We start from the raw sequence: 12,268 nt of genomic DNA on the forward strand, positions 1-12,268 counted from the left end.
CGCAAGGTCTCAAAGCTGTGCACAGGCTTTCTTCGAGTAAGTGAAAGGAGTGTTGTGAGACCATACAATGTCCATGATTTAAAACTAGAGTTGTGCCTATTGGGAATAAAATCTGAGTCATAGGCAAACCATCTGAAAATTCTCAACATTCTATGCATCTCACAAATATTAATTACCTTCTGCCAGACTCTGAGTGTGTGGGATACCCAGGGGTTCGCCGACTTTTCCAAATGAGACGTTAGACCTTATCCGCTATTACACATATTACCATATCTGATCTATTGTGTTGAAATCTGGGGTAATACTTACAAGAGTACCTTAAAAAGGATATGCACATTGCAAAAAAGAGCAGTAAGGATAATAAATCATGCTGGGTATCTTGATCATACGAATCCTCTATTTTTTAAATTACAGACTTTGAAATTTATGGACTTAGTGAAAGTTAGAACAGCAATAATAATGTTTAAAGCAAGAAATAATGCACTGCCTGAAAACATTTAAAAAAATGTTTCAAGATAGAGAAGGTAAATATCATCTAAGAGGAAAATTAAATTTTAAAAAACCTTGTGTACGTACTGCTTTTAAAAGCATGTGCATATCAGTCTATGGGGTAACATTGTGGAATGGTCTTGAAGAAGAAATCAAAGTACTAGCTCTATACAGTTTAAAAACAGATACAAGAAAGCAATTCTTGACAAATAGAATAAAAAAATAAGACCTCAAAACTATCTATTTTCTGGATGTAATTATTCTATTACATTTCTGTTCCTTATACGAAGCAATATGTATAATATAAATATAACTAATTGCAATCACGGCTGGGTTATGGAATACAGTACTTCACTTCGGTGGTATATGGGGAGTGACTGGGGAATTAACTTTTTCGAGTTTAGGATATTGTAGGAGGCTAGTTTAAGTATGCCTTGATTTTTTGTTAATTGTTTTGTTGTATTTATCATTTTGTCATTACTTTGTATTTTACTTTTATATATTTCTTTTTTGTTGTATTTATTTTATGATGTGAGGAAGTTGTGAAGAAGGGACAGGACTAAATAAGCTTTCTGCTTCCTCCTGTTCCCTCTCGAACAGATTATTTTGTTTGTCTGACATATCATTTTGATGGCTACTTGTTGTTCAAGATAAAATGAAGAATAAAGAATGAATTGTGATTTTGGGCTATATAAATAAAATTTGATTTGATTTGATTTGATAAACCCCCCCCCCCACTCCCTGTTTACTACGCACAAGTTTATCTAGAGGCTGCTCTTTTAATGGTTGAAGATGGCCACCCTGTTCGGAGATAACAAAGTGCCTAACCTGGAGGTATTTGAAATAATGGGTGTGGAGTAGTCCATACTGAGATGAGAGCTCTTCAAAAGTCTGAAGGGTTCCATCTTTGAACAAATTCCCAAAAGTTGTAATACCTCTTGTAAACCATAGGTTTGTAATACCATCTCTAAGGGCTTTAGGTAAAGAGGGATTGGAGTGGAAAGGGGATTTGTCATAAATAGGTTGAATACAGCCCGTTTTCTTCCAAATTTGCTGCCATATCTTATAAGTATGGACAATAACTGGGTTTGTTGTTGTAACCAAAAGAGAGCTAAGCGAGCTGTTATATTGAACTGATTCCAGTTTGAACTCTGTTAAATGGTTCTGTTCAATTTGTTTCCACTTAGGTGAATGGGATTTGCACTGTTTGCCAGACCCACATTGCTGTAATTTGTGCTGCCCAATAGAAATGCTCAAAATTGGGGACTTTTCAGTCCACCTTTTTCTAGAGGGTTTTGCAATATTAACATCTTTATCCTGGGTGGTTTGTTTCTCCATATAAACTGTGTGATGCAAAGGTTGAGTTGTTGAAAAAATTGCTTTGGGACCAGAACTGGTAACATCTGGAAACCTGTACGCCTACAGGTGAGAGATTGACCATTTGGTGACCTGGTGCAGCCAGAACAACCTGGAGCTTAATGCTCTAAAGACAGTGGAGATAGTAGTGGACTTCAGAAAGAACCCAGCCCCACCCGCCTCCTTCAACCTGTGTGGCTCCCCAGTCAACTCTGTGGAGTCCTGCCGTTTCCTGGGCACCATTATCACCCAGGACCTAAAATGGGAGCCGAACATCAGATCCCTCACCATAAAAGCCTGGAATGGGAAATTGCATTACTATACCATTTTTATTCATTATGTCGTCTTACATTGTCTTCACTGTGTTCTTCCCACATCCTCGAATGTTTGTACTGTCAGCACAAAGAGAGATATGTGCTTCTTGTTATGGGAACGGAGCCTGGTACAGACATGAGAAGGACACAGGGCATTCCTTTCCTTTAACAAAAAGGGTTCTCAACTGTCTCATCTTGTTCTTCTTTCTGCAGACCGCATGCCACTCTGTTGATTGATGAACCTTTTTTATAAAGAATAAAATCCTTAAAAGACAACTGGTATTTCTTACAAGTTTGTTTCAGATATCTCACAAATAAGACAAATTTCCACAACAATTTGGTGTCAGAAGTGGGATTCCTTGTGTGACAGGATCTGGAGCCTGCAGCGGACTGTGACCGGCCAGCCTGGAGGAAAACTTCGTCCAGCCTCTACCTCGAGAAAAAATCTTAAGAGACGAGAGGACTGACCGCTGCGGCCCCGGACCGTCATCACTGGAATCCTTATTGAGGGAAAAAGGACCACGTTGCTTAACAAACGGTGAGATACTGAAAGAAACGAAACTTCTTTAAGAGGGAAAATAAATGAATAAATAATTATAATTATGTTTTGGAAAAAAAAAAAAAAAATTAAGTAAATTAGTAATTTTTGCTGGATTTCTGTTGATCATTGTGATAGTTGGGCGACTCGAACCAATTCAGGGCAGAGTAATACCGGGTTCTGGGAACACCGGCGCTAATAGGAAGAAAAGGTGTTTATCCTATTAAGCTGTTTTACCGCTGGATTGGGGGCCAAATCAGGGCCGAGTGAAACCAAGCAGAGACAAGGGGTCTCTTAAGGTTATCACCGCTGGTTGGCTGCTTTTTTTCAGAATTTGTAGCGTAATTAAACTGAATTCATGGTAATGACCGGGTCTTAAGGATAAATATAAAGTGCACTGGGACAAGTGACAAGTAGAACAATGGGAGGCAAATCCAGCAAAAAAACAGGAAGCTGGCGTAGGACCAGACCTGGCTGCCCCAAACATAAATTACATAAAGGTTAATGATGGTAATGAGGCTATAGAGCCTTTACATGTCTGGGTGAGAGAGTTTGGTTTTCCCTGCGGAGGGACATTCAGCATGAGACAGCTGAATCTGTTGGAGGAGAAGATTAATTTTAGAATAAAAGAGATAAAAGCAAAAAGAAAAGTGTCACATAAAAAAACTTGGGGAGGTTGAAAGGCATTTGAAAGCCTTTAGGATGTGGAAAGTGGATGCAGGGAGAGACGTAAATGTGCTAGTCAAAATGAGAAGGAAAAGAAGAGTGCAAGTGATGAGAAAAGAACAGAGTTGTCTTCTCAGAATCGGGTTTCTTCTCTGTATCCCCCACTTCCAGGTCCTATGCCTCAGTGTCTCAGAGTGGACTATGACCTCGACGCGTCCCTCCTGTTCAACCCATAGCACCGCCGAGACCACCACCGCCACTACGGTCTCCAGCACCACCGCCATACCCGGACGACCAGAAACCGTCATCGTCTGCTTCCCAACCAGATATGAGCGCAGCGGGACACAAACAAGGGGATGCGAAGCTCAGTGCCAACAAAGGACAGCTAACCAAAACCACATCTGTTGCTGCAAACTTTGGAGAACATTCCCCTCTTACTCCTCGACCTTACACCAGAAGCAAGGCCAACAAGGAAGATAATACAGGAGCCACCGGCACCTATCCCATGGTGGAGGTGGCAGGAGCCCGGGGCGTCCAAATGGTTTTCCGCCCCAGGTCTGATACTGATGTGAAAGAGGCCATGGCACACCTGCCACAGCCGAGTACATGTGGAAAGAAATTTGATGAGGACTTAGAACTTTTCTGTCGAGAATTCAGCCCAACCCTTCCTGAACTGAAACGCCTGCTAATCCTAAAAATGGGAGCAGCAGATTGGTCAAAGCTTTCAGAAAAGTTTCCAAGTGGCGACACGTGCTGCTCACATCATGACTGGGACGACGTGGAAAATGAAGACTATAGACATGCTGTTACCGCGCTGTATACAGTAATTACAGCTGCCTTCCCACCTCGGATGAACTCTGCTAAGATCTCTGACTGCGTACAGGCGAAAGGTGAAACTGAGGCTGCATATCGAGGACGAGGTCACAGAGGATACGGTGACTGGAGACGCTCTTATTGTGATCCAGAAGTGTGTCTCCGATGTGAACAAAAAGGACATTGGGCCAAGGATTGCACCAAGACTCTAGCTGCGACCTCCAGCCAGGCGGACTGAGAGAAGGGAAGGGGGGTGCGGCCGGACAGCTCATTCTCTACTCTGACTCACCCGACGCATCTGGAGCCTGGTAACACACCCACATCGCACACTACAGATCACACGTTTGAATTGTTATGTGATGCAATAACCTTCCTTGAAACAAAATGTTCACCTCCAGCTGGTACATATGTGAAATATGAAAACAATGCCTTTAAGAAAATGCCAACATATTCTCTATCTGTGAATGACAGAATGGTTTCTTTCCTTGTTGTCTCTGGTGCCACACACTCAGTGATCAAAGGAAAGGAGTTTCTGAGCTCTCCTAAAATGTCAGTCTGCTTTGTCAACTCTGCAAGTGCTTCTGGTGTAGTAGTACGTGAACATTTTACTGTTCCTCTTAAATGTTCCGATGATAACAGCACCAACTTCAAACATGCATTTCTGTTGTCAGACTGCTGCCCTATAAATTTATTGGGCAGAGATCTCATGTGCAAACTGGGAATAACTCTTATTCCCACACCAGATGGTGTTCAAGTCATAAAACCTCATGAAAATGCACAGTTGTTTGTGAAATATTGCCCTGATCAGCTGTTGTATGCTTATCAGTGGAAGCTACCGTAGAGCGATATCTGCAGTCTATTTTTGGAAGAGGCCAGAAAACACACACCCCCTGGCCCACCACACACGCACGTGCAGTGCATGCCAAATGACTCACTTCAGTGTACATCTTTTGTTTCAGTGGGTCCAGATAGACAGTATGAAAAGAAATGGTATGATGACAAATACAAAAATGAACGGTTGTGTATCACACACCTATGTTGGACAGAAAACAAATGCATTGCATCTGTGCAACTTACACCCACTCAAAAACATCAGTACTATGTAAATAACTCTGCGCCGCACATTGCACTTGAAAAAGCAAACACTGATAAATGGGAGGATTTGGGTCTTTTTGCACGTGCATGTAGATCAACCACTAAGTGGGACCCCACAGATGACCCACATGTGTTTTACAATCCAAAACTGCATGCATTTAGAAAGGTTTTTCTGCAACCACTCACACACAACGAACAGTTCAGTTAGTTCCACCTATAACATCCTCGCACATTTTTCTGTCAGAGACTGAGGCTGCAGCCATCCCAGCCCTCCAGGAAGTCCTAAGACTCTGTGGGCTCGAGGAAAACATGATGTTGGTCTAATTAAAACAGCAGAACCAGTGGTGATCACCCCCAAATCTGATTACAGACCTTGCCAACACCTTGCCAAACCTGAGGCTATTGAAGGTTTTTGAGTCCCTGAAAAAGGCAGGAGTAATTGTGCCTTGTGACACTTCTCCTGTGAGGACTCCTATTTTTTCCTGTGAAGAAAATAAGAGACAAAGGTCAACCAACTGAATGGCGTTTTGTACAAGACTTGCAAGTCGTAAATGATGCTGTACAGCCGAGAGCTCCTCAAGTTCCTAATCCTTACACAATTTTGTCACAAGTGGTTTTCGGTGGTGGACCTGGCCAATGCATTTTTCAGTGTTCCTGTTCATCCAGATAGTCAGTTCTGGTTTGCGAGTCCCGTACTGTTTACGACGCGTTGCGGAAAAGTCTAGAGCCTCTGGCTTTGTCCGAGGGCTCTGCACTTTTGCAGTATGTGGACGACCTTGTGATTTGTGCGCCAACAAAAGAACAATGCGAACGCGATACGATCCGACTCCTAAAACATGTCAGACAAAAGGTCACATTTTTGGGTCATGAGATTTCCAGCGACGGGAAATCCCTTTCACCCAATCGTGTTGAGGCAATTCAGAACATTCCCAGGCCTAGAACCAAAAAACAAGTTCTTTCGTTCCTGGGAATGTGTTCTATGCAGTGTTAGAAGCACCACTTGGTGCCACGGTGCATGGTAAAAGCCCACAATCACATGATTTAGTGACATGGACTCCTGAGGCTGAAAAGGCCTTCACTGACCTGAAACTAGCTCTACAGACAACACCTACTTTAGGGCGACCTGACCCGAGCAGACCATTCACACAGACTGCTGATGAGAGGAATGCATGTATGACATCAGTGCTGCTCCAAGATCATGGGGGGAAACTTAGACCTGTGGCTTATTTCTCTGCTAAACTCGACCCTGTAGCTGCTGGGTTGCCACGTTGTCTCCGGGCTGTAGCAGCAGCTGAGAAAGCTGTTATGGCTTCGAGGGATACTGTAGGTTATTCAGATCTGACTCTCCTTGTTCCTCATGCTGTTTCTCTAATTTTGCTTGAACAGAAAACCTCACATCTCTCCACAGCACGATGGCTAAGACACAATACTGTTTTGCTTGACATGCCTAACATCAAGATCAAAAGATGTACTGTTCTTAACCCTGCTACATTGCTTCCCATTCAGGGGGAGGGTGAAGATCACAACTGTGTTGCTGTGTTGGACGAGGTGTGCACCCATTGCACCGATTTGTCTGAAACTCCACTGATTAATCCTCACTTTGTTTTGTTTGTTGATGGCTCAGCATCCCGTAACCCAGAAACCGGTAAAAAAACAGGTTGGTTATGCTGTAGTCTCACTACATGAGACTTTGAAATCAGGTTCTTTGCCGCCTCACTACTCTGCTCAAGCTGCAGAGTTAGTTGCTCTCACAGAGACCTGTAAACTAGCAGAAGATAAATCAGTAACGATCTGGACCGATAGTCGTTATGCTTTAAGCGTTTTGCATGATTTTGGTGCTCTATGGAAGCACAGGAAATTCATAAAATCTGATGGAAAGCCTATTCTGAATGGTGACAAAGTTTCTGCATTATTGGATGCTGCGTTATTGCCCAGAGCCATTGCTGTGTGTAAATGTCAGGCTCACACTAACAACAGTGATTCAGTTTCTACAGGGGGGTATTTCAGACAGTGGGTTTTGTGAAAACTCTGAGTTTGTTAACCCTGAGATGAGAGAAACTCTGAGTTTTTAGTTCCAGAAAGAGAGGTAACTTAAACTCTGAGTCTGTTACTGCGGTAACTGACTCTGTGAACATAACCTGCTCACTGGCAGGTTTACCTGAAGAAACCCTGAGTCTGACGGAGCTGTCTGACAGCAGCTGTCCTTTCCTTCAGTCCGATCGTGTTGAAGCAGAAATAATTCACATAGTTTTACACCAGGAGGAGAATTTAGATTCATTTAGATGAGCTCTCACTCCCCGACGAGGACTGAACCGAACAGTAGACCGCTTCTCATCAGTCCGTCATTTATATTCTCCGGCCGCACAGCGAATATCAGGCTACACATCGCTGACGTGCTCTCAGATCTGAACAATCCTCTTTGTTTGTTTTTTTTGTTTCTTTGTTTTTAATCACTTCGCAGGTTAATCAATCACCTTCAGCAACCAGAAAAAGAGAAATAACTCACATTTCATTTGACTTTCTTTATTTCCCACAGATAGCTACAAAAGTAACCATCAGTAGAGCCTATTGTATTTTTTCCAACAACGTAATTTCAATGTCCGTGTTTCTAGTTTGCAGCCGCATTGAGTATAAGATTAAATGACTTCTAGTTAAATCTGTAGACAGTAGGCTACGTGTGTGTCTGACTCCAATGTTGGGTACTGGGGGAGAGTGACGCCCTCAGCCTCTGGTCACCCAGCGACCTGACTCAGGACCAGCTCCTCTGTCTCTGGCGGACGTGGTGGAGGTGAGCACCACTTCATGTTCATCTACTCAGCAGGATGTTAGGACACAGATGTGTGTTAAACAGCATCTGTTGGTGGTAAAAGCTACTACAAGTTAAAATATCCACTGAATAAACTTTTACTTTGTTTAATATGTGAAATAAAACCAAAGTGAGGAGCCATCGTGAGACTGTTTTTATATTTTCAGCCGATTTGAATTAAATAAAATAGCCTAAAATAAAATAAAACACTGAACAACATTCAACCACTTCCTCAAAGGCTAATATAAAAGAAAGTGATGTTAAATTCAAAATGAAAAGACGGCCGCATCTAAAACTCTGTCAGTGATTTTTATTACGGCTGCAGCCGTGTTACTTTTTTTCCCCACAGAAAATGTCTGCTTCCTGTTTTCTCCCCTGTTGCCATGGTGAATCACAGTATCGGAGCTCCATTGATGATGGCTTTTTACTAGTCGTCAGGCACGAGCTCAACTCAGAGTTAACGTACTCAGAGTCGACTTACCTAACTCAGATCAGCTATCCTGGAACTGAAAACTCAGAGTTTCACTTCACAGGGTAAGTCAACTCAGAGTTCAGGGATAGACTCAGAGTTTGTTGAACCTCCTTTCTGGAATACCACTCTGGAAATGCACGAGCAGACGCAGCTGCTAAAGCTGCTGCTGGAAAACATGGAGTAAGACACACCCACACCCTGCTTCACTCTGACCCTGAAAAACACACAGACACTAGTGCTTCCAACTCTGACACACACACACAGATATTAGCGCTTCTGCTGATGAAAAAGGAATCTGGCGATCACTCGACTGCACATACACTAACGGCATCTGGCACGGACCTGACAGTAAACCATGTTTACCAAAACACTTTTTTCCACATTTTGCCAAATTTGGGGGGGAATGGGGGAATGTTTGATCTGATAAAAAAACATTGGTTCACAAAAGGCTTTACAGCCTATTCTCAAAGATTTTGCCAATCCTGTCATATCTGCACTACACATAATGCAGGTAAAACTACACGACAGCCACAAGCAGCACATCCACAACCAGAGGGACCTTTTGAACATGTCATGATGGATTTCATTGAACTAACCCCAAGTGAAGGCAAGAAATATTGCCTTGTGATGGTTGACATGTTTTCCAAATGGGTTGAGGTGTTTCCCACCTCAAAGCAGGACAGCGCTGCTGTGGCCAAGGCCCTGATGACGTGTGTGATACCACGATGGGGTATCCCCAGGAAAATAAGTAGTGATAATGGTACACCATTTGTGAGTGAAGCTATTAAACAGCTAGGAGGTTTTCTTGGGATTGACTTGAGACAACACTGCTCCTACCATCCAGCGAGTGGGGGTGCAGTGGAAAGAGAAAATTGCACTTTGAAATCAAAACTTGCAAAGTGTTGTGAAGAAACAGGTCTCTCATGGACTAAAGCCCTGCCGATTGTGCTAATGTACATGAGAATGAGAAAAAGAGCGCGCGCAAATCTAAGTCCCTTTGAAATCCTCCTTGGCAGGCCTCCCGAACTGGGAGTAGGGCCTGTTAATAGACCACTCCCTGAGACCTGTTTCTATGAAAATGATATGTTGCAATATTGCCAGACGTTGTCCTCTGCTTTATCTCAAATCCACAGACTGGTAAAGGACGCCCTTCCTGCTCCGGCCAACCATCCTCTCCACAGCCTTACTCCAGGCGACTACATCGTGATTCGTGACCTCAGGCAAAAACACTGGAGGTCCAAAAAGTGGAGCGGCCCGTTCCAGGTCCTCCTCACCACCCACACTGCCGTCAAAATCGCTGAGAGAGCCACCTGGGCACACGCCAGCCACTGCAGGAAGGTCCCAACTCCACAACACGCTGAGGACCAGGAGTGTTCATAACGCCAGGAAGAGAAGCAGACGGTCACAGTATTGACATACTGTGGGAGGAAACAACTTTCGGAGCGCCGATTGATCGAAGCACTGATTCACCTGTGTGCAACATGGAAAGACGTCAACGTCCGTGGCATCCATTCAGGCAGCCAGGCATGTGCGGTCTCCGAGGCACCTTGTGCTGTCTTGTGGGGATCGCTGTCATCATAGTGGTACCCATATTATGGCCTTCGACTCATCCCAGCAAAAGTGTCTCACAAAACACTACCACTCACAACAACACTGCACTTCTACACAGAACCAAAAGACACCTGACCTCTGACCCCTATGGACCAGACAGGGCCCCTGAAGAATCTGTGGATGCAGTATGTCAATTATACTGCACGCACAATGACAAACTCATCATGCCTCATCTGTCAAGGCTACACAGCAAACCTGTCACTGGTCAGTCTGCCTGGAAATCCTCATTGTCGCACTGAACCCAAACCAAGAGTGGGTCCCTTTGTAGTGTGTCTGGTGGACTGTTTGCTCACTAGAATATCTACACAACCTCACTGGAGGTACAGCCACTCACTGTTCAAATCTTGCCCTCCGCTGCCCCGTTTCTCAGTTCCTTCACCACCATTACCAGTTGCAGGACAAGTTGAAGTAGCATCGGGTGCTACCTTTATTTGTTTCAACCGCACCTATGGCAGTATCAGTGTTGGACAGACACGTCTTAAATGTGCAAAAACTCATATCCTGTATCCTCCTGACAGCAGCAGGCAAAGAACTAATCGAGGATGGCTCTTATGGTCGGCGCTGGAAGCGTGATGCGTTTGACTATAAGATAGAGCCATACCCAGACATCTACTGGGATTGTGGTAGAATGCGAAAATCTCTACCTGCTAATTGGACTGGTTTGTGTGCAGTAACCATGTTTGCTTCGCAGGTACACCTGTGGCCGGTTGGAGAATACCATCACTCCCAAAATTACAGGGTGAAACGTTTCTCTAACCCACTTGGCAGTTTTGACAAAACAGTGTACATCGATGCTATAGGGGTGCCTTGTGGTGTCCCTGATGAATTCAAAGCTAGAAATCAGGTTCTTGCAGGCTTTGAAACAGCTTTTTGCTGGTGGTGTACACTGAATAAAAATGTGGACTGGATTAATTACATCTATTACAACCAACAGAGGTTCATAACTACACACATGATGCCCTCACTGGACTAGCTGAGCAGATGTCAGCAACATCTCTGATGTCTTGGCAAAACAGAATGGCGCTTGACATGCTGCTGGCTGACAAGGGGGGCGTCTGTGTAATGTTTGGTGACTCTTGCTGTACTTTCATTCCCAATAACACAGCCCCAGACGGATCTGTCGCCCAGGCTCTTGAGAGACTGAGGTCTCTTCGTGGAGAACTTTCTGGTATTAACAGCACCTTTGGCTGGTTTGATACAATGTTTGGTAAATGGAAAGCACTGATCTTGTCTCTGCTCACTGGGCTCATTGTAGCATTAACTCTCATGGGACCAGGGCCGCCCCTGGCCAAATTGGGGCCCTAAGCAGAGTTTTATTTTGAGGCCCCCCCCCCCATTACAACATGACTCTTTCAACAATGGAACAAGCCTTTTACAGATGCACACGTCTGCATTTTCTGGATGCAAAGTCATCAATGAGGTCATCATATGACAGCTGCTGTGCCACTTCTGAGTTGATGCTTATGATAGCCAGGCCACTAAAGCGTTCTTGCGCCATTGATGAGCTTCAGTTTTTGCTCAGCAAAGGCAACTGTAACAGGGAGAGTTCCTGCAATGGTGCTAGCCTCCTCACAAAGATTAAAATGCAATTAATGCAAATACGACTACAACTAATAATAATATGCATTATGATTTGATTTGATGATATTTCTATATTTAAATATTTTTGATATACTTATTTATACATTTAGTAATTAGGTTCTATATTCACACTGCTGTTTGCTGCTGCAACGCTTTAAATTTCTCCATTGTGGGTCAAATAAAGGATTATCTTAATTTATCTTATTTTATTTTATCTTATATGACTGTTATGAATTAAATTCACCAAGAGATGGCGATATTTTACCTCCATAAAAACAGCCCAAAACTTCTACTGATAGCATAGATTGATAGGCTATAAACCTGAGCCAACATACGACCACCAACTGGTCAATTAACCGCTCCTTTTTCAACAGAGGTGAATGTATATGCAGTTAACAAGACATTCAATAAATGATAATCAGGGCCGCTGGAAAATTTGATCTCCAGTCCACATCTAGACAGAATTATCCTCTCTTCTGTCTCATGATTAGCAGGCTAGCAGCTGGGGTGTTTATGCCACAAAGTTT

General features: G+C 43.5%; 1 long non-coding RNA gene across 1 annotated transcript; it reads left to right on the top strand.

Moving 5' to 3' along the window:
- Window positions 1-839: 839 nt before the first annotated feature.
- LOC311254058 lies at window positions 840-11,068 on the top strand. The gene is made up of 3 exons (XR_014622173.1): window positions 840-2,438; window positions 2,530-4,484; window positions 9,683-11,068. It is a non-coding gene; the product is annotated as an uncharacterized lncRNA (long non-coding RNA).
- The last annotated feature ends 1,200 nt before the right edge of the window (window positions 11,069-12,268 follow it).

This window comes from Pagrus pagrus, assembly GCF_965226575.1.
Source record: "Pagrus pagrus genome assembly, contig: HAP1_SCAFFOLD_204, whole genome shotgun sequence".
NCBI classification, from domain to species: Eukaryota; Metazoa; Chordata; class Actinopteri; order Spariformes; family Sparidae; genus Pagrus; species Pagrus pagrus.